This window comes from Palaemon carinicauda, chromosome 30 (genome assembly GCF_036898095.1).
Source record: "Palaemon carinicauda isolate YSFRI2023 chromosome 30, ASM3689809v2, whole genome shotgun sequence".
In the NCBI taxonomy this organism is placed as follows: Eukaryota; Metazoa; Arthropoda; class Malacostraca; order Decapoda; family Palaemonidae; genus Palaemon; species Palaemon carinicauda.
Window position 1 is genome coordinate 61980534 of NC_090754.1, and position 12500 is coordinate 61993033.

Genomic DNA, 12500 nt, shown 5'->3' on the forward strand with positions numbered 1-12500 from the left:
AAAAAAGACGATCTCCCGAATAACCAAATTTATCTAATGAACAACACAGGTTTCCTACATGACATACAAAGGGTCACATAAGGATGATAATTGCGCAAGTAAATTCAATGGGTTTCGTCAGAAAGGTTGACATTGGCATAAAAACTGACTATATAATAAAGGTAATAAAAACAGTTAAAAGTGTGTTACATTCAACGTCTTTTGTCGTTTAAGTTGACTAGAGTCAGATGGGGGATTACTGAATGTTCTGCGTAGAAGACGACCCAGTCTGAAGAAGACCCAGGTTACTGTGGAAAGTAGCTGGAATCGGTGCAGTGGGACATCAAAGAAGCTTTGAGAGTCTGATAGAAACGTTTCACCATTCCAGTAGCTGCGAGGTTGTAAGCAGTTATCTGAAGCAAGGAGATGCCAAGAGGATGCCCTAATGATGTCCACAATTGAGGTGAAAGCGGCACCCCTGTCGGAAGTAATATGTTCTTGAAGGCTGAATCATGCTATCCATCCATAATGTAAGGCAGTAGTACATGAGGCAAATGTTGCATCTTGCATGGGGATGGCTTTAGGGCAACGAGTGGAGTGATCGAGTGGATTGATCAATGACTGTAAAATGGTAACGGTGTCCTTGTGATGTGAGTAACGGCCAACTATGTCAACTTGAATGTGGGCAAACTGAAGCTCGGGTTAATGAAAATATCTACTCCTGAATCTATGTGTCGATGCTCCTTTGAAGTTTGACATGAAATACAGGTGCGGATCCAATTCTTGGCATTATTAGTAATACCATGCCGTAAGAACCTTGACTTCAGTAGTTATGCACTAAGATTGGCAGGCTAGGTGTATCAGAGGCCATGAATCAATCAAAATACGTGTCAGCACATGGAGGCAGGTATCTACCGGGTGTGGTCTACCAGTATTGATGTCACATGAGAGGGTGGCATTGAAGTCTTCGAGGTGACATCTTTCCAATGGAGAGACATGCAGGATGTCCTGCAAGTTTAGTATTCGGTTCTTTTGTTGGGCTTTTGCTAAGCCTTGAAATCCCTTACACGATGGATGGTGGCCAATGTATTTCTGGAAAGTATGTCAGTAATGGGATTCAATTTACCAAGGCTGTGTTGAATTGTGCAATTGTATTTATAAATGGCAGAGAGACATTGGCATTGATGGAGGACTAGGTATCAGACTGCTGTGTGAAAGCATGCACAAGGGGTATTTGGTTCATGCAGATGATGAAGGACGTGCCCTCTAAAATGGGGGGAAGTGACGTACAGGTAAATACAACTCCAGTATTTCGAGGTCGAAGGTAAAGTAGGTGGATTGTGTCTTGAAAAGTTTTTGACTGAAGAAGGCCAATGGGCATTATGATCCATTAGTCATTTGTTCGAGTACTGCCCCTACAGCAATGTTACTGGCATCAGTGGATACTAGGAAATGTGCAATTGGCATGGGAAAGATGAGAACAGTTAATAGGGCTTTTTTTTGCATTGAAGAAAACCAGCTCCTAAAGGTGGTCCTACTTCAGGTGTCTTGGCTTTCCCTGGTAGGAACTGGTGATAATATCCCACCATGCCCAAGAACTCCTGCAGTGCTTTGACAATTAAGGCGTGGGGAACTTCTATATGAATACCTTCTGAGGGAGGGGGTGAACACCTACAGGAGTGATGCAATGACCCAAGAATGAACCTCCCTTAGCATGAAAGGTAAAGTTGTCAGACCTGATTACAAGGCCCTGCAGGTTGCTGCAGGCGGTAGAGTGGTGTAGGTGGTCTTCTTTGTTGAGGGAGAAAACCAGCATGTCATCTACGTAATATACGTAAAATGGGAGATCCCCTTAGCTGGCCCCTGCATTACGAAGGCCAAAGCAGAAGTAATTAAAAGTATATGTGCCTAAGGTGGATGGTGATGGTGCTATTGGGATGTCTTCTGGGTTCTTGGGTACCTGATAATACCCCTTCAGTGGGGTCAAAAATAATTTAGCACTGTCAAAGCAGGTGGTGAAGTCAGAAATATTGGGGAGTGTGTAGTGATCTGGTCCCATCTATATGTTAAGAAGCCTGTAATCCCCGCGAGGGTTCAGGAATCCATCCTTTTTCAGCAGGAATGTGCAGGGGCAACAACCATGGGCTTGAGGCCTTTTGACAAAGGCCCATTGCTTCCATGTTGGCGAAGGTGGGTTTAGCAGAGTTTAGGTCTTGGGATGAATATCTGAATCTTGCAAACATTGGGGGCCCTGTCGTCTTTGGTTGTTGATAAATACTGTGACTGGCGGGAACTGTGGGCATCTGGCATTGTTCTGGGTGGAAAACATCGGGATATAAAGAGAGGAGGTGGGCGTAGCATCGGTGGATGTGCTGATATGGATAAAAAGGTGGGATGCAGTAGGTGATTAAGGTGAGGACGAGGAAGATCTGGCATTGACAAGGCATTTATTTGGAACATCAACCAGGCGGTGGAAATGGGCAAGGAAATCCGATTCGATGAGAAGTAGTGTAACGTCGGCAAAGATGAAATCCCACTAGTGCTGGTTGGCCCTGAAGACAGTGTCAGTGTCTCACAACAGTAGCCTTAAGAATGAACATGGCACAAGGGAATGACAGGCACTAGTATCCACTAGAAAGCAAACATAGATCAGCCATTACCAACCGGCTTCGCGGAACCTTGGGTTTATGTGAACTATTGTCAGGGGTTCCGCGAGAAATCATGCTTTATTTCATTATTTTTACATTGATCTATTACTTTTTCCTCGTTAAACTTATAGAGAAATTGTTATATCAGAAAAAAATTGCTATATATATATATATATATATATATATATATATATATATATATATATATATATATATATATATATATATATATATATATATGCATGTATACATATGTATATATGTGTGTATAACTGGCAAGCTTAAGTTTAAGGATGAAGAGGACAGCAACGTGACTTCGTATCTGTCTCATCTTTATTCTATAAACTAACGTTTTGTAAATCCATTCCCATCATCAGGGCTACATAAAACACGAAATTGTGTTCATATTAGAAATTAATGATACGACAATTTTTGCTTAAAATGCTTGTCTCAGCAAAAAAGAAAAAAAAAATATTAAAAGAATAAAAAAATACAAAACCTAGTCGATATATGAAGACATGTGGCTAACTGAGGTTCTTTCACCATCATAATCTACTCCTACGCCTATTGACGCAAAGGGCCTCGGTTAGATTTCGCCAGTCGTCTCCATTTTGAGCTTTTAATTCAACACTTGCCACTCATCATCTCTCACTCCACGTTTCATAGTTCTCAGTCATGTAGGTCTGGGTCTTCCAACTCTTCTAGTGCCTTGTGGAGCCCGGTTAAACATTTGGCGAACTAATCTCTCTTGGGGAGTGCGAAGAGCATGCCCTAACCATCTCCATCTACCCCTCATGATCTCATCAACATATGGGACTCGAGTCATCTCTCTAATAGTTATTATTATTATTATTATTATTATTATTATTAAATGCTAAGCTACAACCCTAGTTGGAAAAGCAGGATGCTATAAGCCCAGGGGCCCCAACAGGGAAAATAGCTCAGTGAGGAAAGGAAGCAAGGAAAATATTTTAAGAATAGTAACATTTAAATAAATATTTCCTATATAAACAATAAAAACTTCAACAAAACAAGAGAAAGAGAAACTAGATACAACAGTGTGCCTGAGTGTACCCTCAAGCAAGAGAACTCTAACCCAAGACAGTGGAAGGCCATGGTACAGAGGCTATAGCACTACCCAAGACTAGAGAACAATGGTTTGATTTTGGAGTGTCCTTCTCCTAGAAGAGCTGCTTACCATAACTAGAGAGTCTCTTCTACTCTTACCAAGAGGAAAGTAGCCACTGAACAATTACATTGCCGTAGTTAACCCCTTGGGTGAAGAAGAATTGTTTAGTAATCTAAGTGTTGTCAGGTGTATGAGGACAGAGGAATATCTGTAAAGAATAGGCCAGACTATTCGGTGTCTGTGTAGGCAAAGGGAAAGAACCGTAACCAGAGAGAAGGATCCAATATGGTACTGTTTGGCCAGTCAAAGGACTCCCTAACTCTCTAGCGGTAGTATCTCAATCGATAAAGTAAACATCAATCAAGCCTAAAATCAGACACTGAAAGTTCAATGGGGCTTTGCAAGTACGAGTGTCTGCAGCGCAACCCATAACTTCCGAGAGCCATGTCTTTGCGAGGAATTTACGGCCGATATAGATTCGGACCTCAAAAGCGCCCTTAGTTATGGCCAAAGGTTTCGCGATGTGTTTTCCGACCGCGAGTTTTATGTTCTCTTTAGAATTGGAAAATGTATTGCGCTTCTCAAGAAGCAAAGTTTTTGTTTAGCCTAACAAAAGAAGAATGATCGTCTTTATCAATTCTTCGAAGATGGAGGAGGAAATAATAGCTGTAGGACGAGATACGCTCTGTATTTTGCCAGTCGTAAGAATTTCCAATTGTGATCATAATTTAGTTTTCCTTCCATTTGACGTACATCGTTATAACGTCAGATAACCTGAAATTATTCAGTTATTCATTTATCTTGGAGCAGTAGCTTAAATGTTTCTATTTAAATTTGTTCATTTAATGAGTAGCATGATCATATAAATATCTTGAACATTTATTATTTATTTTTAAACCTTTTAAGGCGGATGTGTATGAACAAAATCAACTCCTGGTCTATTTTCGAGAAAGAGGTGGAACATGTATAAAGCCCGTTTTATATCAAGAGCCAAACTCCCAAGGAAACACTTTGATGATGCGTAAATGTTTACTATTAATAAATCAGGAAACCATGACGAAAATAATGCTGTCGTGTCGAGCCCAAATAATATTTATAATAATGGCTATGGCATATTTCTAGGCTAAATGGCCAATATCTCCCCGGTCAGAGAAGATATGCTATTTACTAAGGCCTTTCTATCAACCATGACTGGAGAGAATTGACACTCAAAAAAACGCAGGCTATCAAGACTTCTTAGAGGATAAAGTTGACTTTTCATATCTTTCAAGAGAAAGGATTGCAATGAATATCAACACGGCAATTTATTGCAAAGAGATCTGAAATCCCAGGTGCTTACTTTGTGACTGTACTTTTTTAGCGTCACCCCTTCAAAGCGGAAGTAAGACGCAGTAATATATGTACAATACTTACATACCTAGTCACACACACACATTATATATATATACATATATATATATATATATATATATATATATATATATATATATATATATATATACATATATATATATATATATATATATATATATATATATATATAATATATATATATATATATATATATATATATATATATATATATATATATATATATATTTATACAAACAAATTAGGCGTCATTTCTGCCCCAAATGATGAGGATTTGCCAGTATAATCGAGGTTATCTGGAATTGTGAGTTAAATCCCAAGTCAATCCATATCAATATTCAGCAGTTTTGGACCCTAGATATAAGACACTCTCTCTCTCTCTCTCTCTCTCTCTCTCTCTCTCTCTCTCTCTCTCTCTCTCTCTCTCAAAAGCAATATATCATCATCACTAGCCGTTACCAGTCCACTGAAAAACAAAGGCCTCAGACATGTCATTCCACTTGCGTCTGTTTATGATCTTTCTATGCCAGTCCACACCCAAAAACTTACTTAGTTCGTCAAATCATCGTCTTCTCTTCCTTCCCCTTCTTCTTTTCCAATTTCTTGGTACCCAATCTGTTCTCGTAGCCATGTTGGTCTTTTTCGTTCTCTTAGTTTTATTCCCATAACTTTTATTTCCATAGCTCTTTGAGTTGTAACTAGCTTATGTTTTAAGGCTTTAGTAAATATCCAAGTTTCTGATGCATAAGTTAATACTGGTAGGATCATCTAATTAAATACTTTTCCTTTTAGAGAAAGTGGCATTACACTTTTCATAATCTCATTTTGTTTACCAAATGTTCTCCATCCCATGCTTATCCTTCTTTTAATTTCGGTCTTGTGTCTTGGGTAAACACTTACTGTCTGTCTCAAGTAAGTATATTCATTAACAATCTCTACAGGTTCGTCCATAACTCTTATTTGTTGTCTGCATTTTCAATGAACATCATCTTAGTTTTAATCATTTTAATTTTCAGGCCTATATTTCTGCTAAACACAACTATGTGATCTGCAAATCTTAAGTTGTTAAGGTGTTCCCCATTAATATTAATTCCTACATTTCCCAATCTAAATTTTTAAAATCGTTTTCTAGGCATCCTGTGAAATGTCTATCTACTTTCTCTATCTGAATTTTCACACTAACTTTATATAGTTTTAGAATTGCTGTAATTCATGTATAAATATCTTCAAGTGTTCTAACTAGATTAATCTATTCCTTGTCCTTGAAGGGCTTTAATCACTACTGAAGTTTTGACAATATTAAAAGCTTTCTTAGTGTCTATAAATGCCATTATATAGTAATTTATCATCATCATCTCCTCCTACGCCTATTGACGCAAAGGACCTCGGTTAGATTTCGCCAGTCGTCTCTATCTTGAGCTTTTAATTCAACATTTCTCCATTCATCATCTACAACCCGCTTCATAGTCCTCATCCATGTAGGCTTGGCCCTTCCAACTCTTCTAGTGCCTTGTGTAGCCCAGCTGAACGTTTGGTGAATGAATCTCCATAAGGTAGTGCGAAGAGCATGCCCAAACCATCTCCATCTAACCTTCATCATGATCTCATCCACACATGGCACTCGAGTAATCTCTTTTATAGTTTAATTTCTAATCCTGTCCTGCCCTTTAACTCCCAATATCCTTCTGAGGGCTTTGTTCTCGAATCTACTAAATCTATTGGAGATTGTTTCATTGTCATACCATGACTCATGTCCATATAGCAACACTGATCTCACTAAACTGATGTGTAGTCTGATTTCAAAATTTCATTTAACCTAGCCATTGTCTGATTTGCTTTTTTCAATCTTTCACTAAACTCTAATTCTAAAAACCCTGTATTGGAGATCATAGTTCCTAAGTACTTGAATGATTCTACCTCATTAATACTTTCGCCTTCCAATGATATTGCATCTTCCCTAGCATACTCCGTTGTCATCATCTCTGACTTTCTTCTATCTATCTTGAGCCCAACCTCGTGTGATATTTCAAGCATTCTGGTAAGGAAGCATTGCAAATCCTGTGGTGTTCTGTTTATAAGAACAGCGTCACCAGCATACGCTGGGTTTGATTTTTCCATTGGATGGTTGATTACATGGATATGGACACTTGTTGAATACTTACTTCTAAAGCATGCCTGCTCTCTTGGTTGATTAAAGTCTAACTGTTTTTATATTCGGCCTAATATGATCTTTGTAAATATTTTATATATTACGGAGAGTAAACTTACTGTGCGGTAATTCTTCACATCTTTTGTGTATTCCTTTTTGTAAATTAGTATAAGGGTAAAGTTTATCCAAGCTTTAGGTGTAGAGCATTTTTGCTGACATTTGGTGTAGAGTTCACCGAGTTTAACTATTATGAAATCTTCAAAATCAATATATATATATATATATATATATATATATATATATATATATATATATATATATATATATATATATATATATATATGTCCACATAATTATATAACAATACATATGCATCAGAACACACGCATATATATATATATATATATATATATATATATATATATATATATATATATATATATATATATATATATATATATATATATATACATACATACATACGTAAGTGTATACACCTTTTCGTGACATGCATAGACTGTATGCACACGGACCTTGTATAGTAAACGTAAGCCCCCCCCCCCCCCCCCCCCGTGAAACTAACGAATAAAATAACATAGTGTCCCATCAGGCTTTGTATCTGAAGAAATAACTAACGGAGTTAGTGCACAACAGAACGAGCAAGCGACACGCAACGGGGTCCAACTTTGGCCCAACTTCTTCATTGCGGCCCATTTCGCCCCGTCCTCATTAAACAGCAATCAAACTTCCTCCATTTCATGAAGGTAGAGTGGGGGGGGGGGAGAAGGGGGGTAGATGGAGGTGAAGGGAGGAAGGGGAAGATTGGGGTAGGTTGATGGAATCCAAGTTATATTAATGACTCCTTAAATCTGTCCCTAAAGCTCCCACACCAGTATCCCCCTACCCGTTGGTCTTGTTCCGCTCGCAACTCCAGGCAGGGAGTAGATATTTTTTTTCGAATGGTTTCTTAATACTACTAAATTTGAATTATAAAAAATGAAAGTAAATCATCCATCAATCTAATTTAATCTACCCTTGTAAATCCATGGATTAATGGTTACTCTTGACTAGCAGAGCCAAGGAATAGGACAATGTCCTAGAGACCGACCAATTAATGCATATATGATGAGCACCCAAGCACCTTCTACACCCAGTTATAACCATGGGCTCGCCTAAAACCCCATGCATACCCGACAGGGATAGTGAGTTTGTGAATGTTAGTGAGAAGTTTTTCGTGCTATGAACAGGGCACAAACTTCCAATTTCATTCCACCAGGTAACCTATCTTACCTACGTGAAGTTCATATTGCTTGATACCTGCTGATGATACAGTGTTGTTCAAAGTCTGTGCGGAGAAACTACGTAAACTAGCTATAGAATTTGAAAGGATTTGCAATTGGATAAAGTTGATATTAAAGATCATCAATACTAAAGTTATGATTGTATTTGGAAACCAAGAGGATTAAGTAATGATAGATAATGGTTGCTTTATACAAAACTTGGAAAAATGGAAGATGATGGAAAGATGATAGAAGAGGCGAGTCATACAACCGATGTAGCAGAACAAAGTTAGCAGGATATTTGCAAAGTGCAAAAAACTTTGAAGTTACGCTTCAAATATATAAGGGGATATTGCGTTACCTCTTCCTTATAAAAGTAAAGTGGTGTTGTTAAGCCTAAGCAAAAAAAAAAAAGTTTAAACTGATGAGACAAACTGTTTACATAGTTTAAATGGTTGTAAGAGAAATAAAATGCTAAGACGGTTTGTGCATGTGGGAAGAATACAAAACAAAGGTGGTTTAGAGATGTAAGGAGAATACAAAGGAAAGGTGGTTTGGGGATGTGGGGAGAATACAAAGCAAAGGTAGTTTGGGGATGTAGGGTGAATATAAAGCGAAGGTGGTTTGGGGATCTGAGGCGAATACAAAGCAAAGGTGGTTTGGTCACGGGAGGAGAACTCAAAGCACAAGTGGTTTAATGATGTGACGAGAATACAAAGCAAAGGTGGTTTGAGAATGTGGGGGAATACAAAGCAGAGGTGGTTTAGGATGTGAGGAGAATGCAAAGCAAGGTGGTTTGAGCATTTTGGGCGAATACAACACAACGGTGGTATGAGGATGTGGGGAGAATACAAAGTGAAGGTGGTTTGGGAATGTAAGGAGAACACAAAGCAAAGGTGGTTTGGGGATGTGGGGAGAATACAAAGCAAAGGTGGTTTGGGGATGTGAAGAGAATACCAAATGATGGTTGTTTGGGGATATGTTGAGAATACAAAGCGATGGTGGTTGGAGGATGTAGGGAGATTGCAAAGCAAAAGGGGGGTTTGGGGATGTGGGGCGAATACAAAGAAAAGGTGGTTTGGGCAGGGGGGGGAGAACGCAAAGCACAAGTGATTTAGTGATGTGAGGAGAATATAAAGCAAAGGTGGTTTGAAAATGTGGGGACAACACAAAGCATAGGTGGTTTGGGAATGTAGGGAGAATACTAAGCAAAGGTGGTTTGCAGATGTGAGGAGAAAACATGTAGGGAGAATATGCATCGATAGCTCAGCACTAAGGTGTAGGATTGGGAGAATGTATAAAAACGGGGGTTAGTTACATGATGCTAAAAATATGTTTATTGGAAAGAAGGACCTTAACATCAAAGACTTGGAGAAGTGATTGTAAGATGGGTGTGAAGAACACCGTGCTGTTAATGAGCATTCTATATTGATGCGTTAAGCGACTAAGGTGAAAATCTTACAGCGACTCAACATACATAAGATGAATGTGGTAGTGACCATTGTATAGCTCCATTTCATGGAGGCACTCCCTGTTACCGGATACGGTTTCATGCCAAGAAATATATAATCCATCGATATAAAAAATGAGAGCGTGCATGTGCCCCCAACTAAGTAAATTAAAGGAAAAATTTACGAGACAGCATGACGGATGGAGGAGGCAAGTTGAGCAGCCTCCGGGAAACGGAGAATCTTTCCGAAGTGGATCTTTGAATTACAGATGGAGATTGCTTGGTCAATAAAGGTTACCTTCCTCTAGAATCCTGATGAGGCCTATGGAACAAATATGAGAGAGAGAGAGAGAGAGAGAGAGAGAGAGAGAGAGAGAGAGAGAGAGAGAGAGAGAGAGAGAGAGAGAGAGAGATATTGAGCTTTATAAACTTCTATTCTGATATTGAGCTTTATAAACTTCTATTCTGATCGGCGAGGTTCAGCTGCGTTGTGATAGGTCAGAGTGTTCATGAGAGCTCATCGTGGAAAGGCAAAATGTTGTCGGTATTTACAGTAGATCCAATACATACTTGCAGTGAATATATAGGCAATTTTCCCATTTACGGATTTCTCTCTCTCTCTCTCTCTCTCTCTCTCTCTCTCTCTCTCTCTCTCTCTCTCTCTCTCTCTCTCTCTCTCTCTCTCCCGTTTATCTGATTATCGTTTTCCTTTTCTTTTCAAAACGAATTACTTTCTTTGTATATAGATCTTCCTTAATTTTTATCTCTCTTATCCAGCTCTACTCTCCCTCGCTTATTCTCTTACAGACACATCCCTTTATAATTCTCTCTCTCTCTCTCTCTCTCTCCTCTCTCTCTCTCTCTCTCTCTCTCTCTCTCTCTCTCTCTCTCTCTCTCTCTCTGATTACATATTGAGAAACTGTTTGCAAATAAATATTTCAATTACTGTCGAGAATCCAGGTGGTTTGTAATCTGAATTAATAGTGTACTAATTTCACATTTAGGGTTTTATTCTGCTCCTTAAGAAAACATCACCAATAAAAGATGTTGTCGACTTGGCTCTTCCTCCATAATTGATGGAGAGAGAGAGAGAGAGAGAGAGAGAGAGAGAGAGAGAGAGAGAGAGAGAGAGAGAGAGAGAGAGAGAGAGAGAGAGAGAGAGAGAAATTGTTAACTCGTAATCTAGGAGTCCCAAGTTCGAACGGCGCTTAAGGTTTCATAATTTCAATTAGAAACACGACCACAGTATTCCTGTTTGATCGTAATTGGGAGCTAGGAAAGCCGAGAGGATTACCACCCGAGCCTTATTTCCTTTGCTTGATCTTTTGACAACTGCCAAATAACACTGCCATTACCTCTGCCGCTCATGAGAACACTTTAAATCTTTAAAATGTTATGTTTCTGATACTTACTAATAAATTCACACTCTCGGTTTATGGTACTCTTTGACGCGTAATATTTTCGTCCAAAGTCTTTTTGCCAAAAAGTTTTTTGGTCAAGTGTCTCTTTGTCCAATTGATTTCCTTGTCCAGCACCTTTGTTTAATTTTTTTTCTGCTTTTCTCAGAGAATTTGTTGGACTTTAACATTAATGAAAATCAACGTATACAAAAAATACAAACGAAATTTTTTTTTTCATTACTATTGCTGACAATTATAGAGAAAAATAGAAATGAAAAGGAATATTTATGGAAGATATTTATATTTCAAAATAAAAAGAAAAATATCTTATAATATTAGAGATTTAGAGATATTTAGAAAGAGTGAAAGTTATGGGAAACTGCCTTTTTTCATAGGATTTATAAAGTCCACCCAAATTACATAAGCGTGTATTGATTCGGGTATATATTTTTGTTATGTACTTTATACCCTCGACGAATGTGAATTATCTTGATTTGAATCAAGCAGGTTTCATTCTCCAAACTTTTTATCAACTCTAAATATTACAATGAGTTGATCCTATAAAAACTTTAATAGCGAATGGTATCTTTCTAAACCGCTATTTGGCAAATTATTTCACTGTCTTGGGTTAGAGTTCTCTTGCTTGAGGGTACACTCAGGCACACTATTCTATCTTATTTCTCTTCCTCTTGTTCTGTTAAAGTTTTATAGTTTATAAACGAGATATTTATCTTAGTGTTACTTTCTTAAAATATTTCATATTTCCTTGTTTCCTTTCCTCACTGGGCTATTTTCCCTGTTGGAGCCCCTGGGCTTATAGCATCCTGCTTTTCCAACTAAGGTTGTAGTTTAGCAAGCAAGTAAGTAAGTAAGTAAGTAAGTAAGTAATAATAATAATAATAATAATTAATAAATAAATAAATAAACATCATTGGAAACACGAGGGTCTTCTCACCTCTCACTACACCCATGTAGTTTACATCAAGCAATTAATAAAATCATCATAATCATCACCAACTGTGAGCTCATCATAGGTTTCCTCAACATCAACTAGTGGAAAAAATGAAAATGCCAAAAAAGCACATTATTTCTAA

The 12500-nt window shown here is 38.0% G+C and overlaps 1 pseudogene; it reads right to left on the reverse strand.

The window, feature by feature from the left end:
- The window catches only part of LOC137623214 (uncharacterized), a 273465-nt pseudogene that overhangs the window by 130959 nt on the left and 130006 nt on the right, over positions 1-12500 (reverse strand).